Raw genomic sequence first — 2,950 nt, 5'->3', positions numbered from 1 at the left:
GCCCTGGCTGCTCGACATCTGAGTTCAGATCTACCTGAATTCCAGCCTTCGAACTTGCCTGTTCAAGTCCTCCTCATTTCCGGCATGTAAAGATGCATAAGGCAGGTTGTTGATGAGTCTTCCTCCAATCCTGATACCACTTTCCTCTTCACAGAGTACAGCTTCTTGAACATTTGTTCAGCGTGCAAACTGAATTGGTTTGGAGAAGGGCATCAACCCTGATGCACGCCCTTCTTAACTTGAAGCCATGCAGTGTTGTCTTGCTCTGTTCAGCTTCTTGAGCTAGGTATAGGTTTCACACATGACCAAAACTAAATGTTCTGGGATCCTCTTTCTTCCCAATGTTGGCCATAGCTCTGATCCACACAGTCAAATGCCTTTGCATAGTCAGGTATGATAACATACCCACATCATGTGGCATCAGGTCTTACCACCCTTGTTGCTGAGAATCATTCTGACTGTATTTCTTCCAGGACAAATTTGCCCATTCTTCTAGTGGTCCGTATTCTCTGTCAACTCCATAATTCAAAAGCAACAAATCTTCCTCGGTCTTCCTTAACCATTGTTCCACTTTCTCAGTCATCTGAGGTCACTCAAAATATCACAGCCTGGGTCAGGCACATCATAGACCTCAAAAATGAATCTTAGATTTTGAGCAATTTAAGGAGGTCTTTTGCAGCAGGTTTGTTCAATGCAATATGTTGTCTGTTTTGATGATGATGATGATGATGATGATGATGATGATGTGTGTGTGTGTGTGTGTGTGTGTGTGTGTGTGTGTTTACCGTTAAATCAGATCTGACTGGTACAGAAGGAAATTGTTCCTCTTTCTCCAGAAGAGCATCTGGTGGATTCGAACCGTGTACCTCTGGGATTGCAGTGCAGCTTCTTGTTAATAACAATACTCTGTGAAGAGGAAAGTGGTATCAGGATTGGAGGAAGACTCATCAACAACCTGCCTTATGCATCTTTACATGCCACCAGAGCTTGCCTGTTGTCTGATATTTTTACCTTTGCTTCCATAGTATCAATTACGGATTTAAGTGAAACAAAATTGCTGACAAGGTGTATCCAGTACTAAAGGCTGTAGTGGCGGATCTTCATCAGCAAGTGCTTCAAGTTTACCCTTTCAGTAAGCCAGACTGGGTCATCTCCATGTTACTGCTTGTTAACAAGTCTTCCTCCAATCCCAATTCCATGTTTGTCATTTAGTCTAGCGTAATAGATTCTTTGCTCATCATGCAAATGTGGTAAACATGGTGAGATGACACAACTTTGATGTATATGTTTTCTTGACTTTAAATGATGCAGTATCACCTTGTTGTGTTCAAACGGCTGACTCATGGACTCTGTACAAGTTCCACACGTGCACAGTTAAGTGTTCTGGAATTCCCATGCTTCACAGTGTTATCCATCATTTGCTGTGATCCACAGAGTTGAATGTCTTTGCCAATATGACACAGGTCTTATTGACACTCTTTGGGCAATTTCTGCTCTTAGTCAAGATTTCTCTGACATCAACAATGATATCTTTTGTTCCTCTTCTAAATGTGGGTTGAAGTTCTGGCAGTTTTATGTTAATGTGCTTATGCAAATATTTATTAATCTTCTTCAGCAATATTTTACTAATATTTATCAGAAGAATGTCCATCTGGGTTTCATGGACTACAGAAAAGCATTTGACTGCATGGATCACAACAGATTATGGCTAATCTTGAGAAGGATGGGAATCCCAGTACACCTGATTGTGCTCATACAAAACCTCTACTTGGAAAGCAGTCATCAGAACACAGAAAGGAAATACAGTATAGTTCAAAATCAGGAAAGCCGTGTGTCAGGGATGTGTCCTGCTTCCATATCTTTTCAATTTCTATCCAGAACAGATCATCTGGGAGGCTGGACTTTATGAGGAGGAATGTGCTATCAGAATTAGAGGAAGATTCATCAACAACTTGCAATATGCAAATGACAAAACTTTGCTTGCTGAAACTGAGGACTTCCTGAAGCATTGGCTGCAGAAGGTCAAGGACTGTAGTCTTCAATATAGATTGAAGCTCAACATCAAGAAGACAAAGATCCTCACTATTGGGCCAACTGGCAGCACCACGATAGATAGAGATGAGATTGAGGTTGTTAATAATTTCCACTTCCTTGGCTCCACAATCAACACTCTTGGTACCAGCAGTCAGGAAATCAAAAGACAAACTGCATATGGGAAGTGTGCTGTCAGGGACCTCTCCAAAGGGCTAAAGAGCAATGATATCAGTCTAGAGACTAAGGTGTGCCTAATTCAGGCATGGCCTTTGCAATTACTTCCTATGCATCAGAGAGCTGGACAATGAAAAAGGATGACAGAAGAATTTATGCCTTTGAGCTGCGGTGCTGGAGAAGAGTCTTGGACATACCGTGGACTGCCAAAAGAACAAATAAGGGCTATCCTAGAAAGGGAAAAACTAGGCTGCTCCGTGGAGGCAAATGGGCATGTGGCCAGAAGGGACCAGTCCTTGGAGAAGATCATCATGTTTGGAAAGGTGGAGGGACAGCGCAGGAGAGGAAGACTCCAGGTTAGATGGCCTGACACAGTGACTGGGCTAACGGGGGTAGGTGTGTTGAAGACAGTGAGACTGGCTCAGAATAGGTTGGAGTCCATAGCTCTTGCACATAGGGTCACTATGAGTTGCAGTCAACTTGATGACACAAACAACATTAATGATATTGTTTTAAAACTTCCATATTCTCTTTGGTAATTTTTCTTTAGAATGGAACAAATATGGATCTCTTCCTTTCAGTTGGCCAGGAAGCTGTCTTCCAAACTTCCTGACATCCAGTGCTGCACCCATTTATTGAAACAATTAATACTGCATCAATTCTGAAGACCTGATTCTTGCCAGCCTTTCAGTGCAGCTTGGGCTTCTTTTAACTTTCATGCTCTCATTCCTACTGGATTGAC

The sequence above is a fragment of the Elephantulus edwardii genome, unplaced genomic scaffold, assembly GCF_000299155.1.
Source record: "Elephantulus edwardii isolate Elephantulus edwardi_28Jun2011 unplaced genomic scaffold, EleEdw1.0 scaffold00055, whole genome shotgun sequence".
Lineage (NCBI taxonomy): Eukaryota > Metazoa > Chordata > Mammalia > Macroscelidea > Macroscelididae > Elephantulus > Elephantulus edwardii.
The sequence above is the reverse complement of the archived record's forward strand: the minus strand, read 5'-3'. Positions refer to the sequence as shown.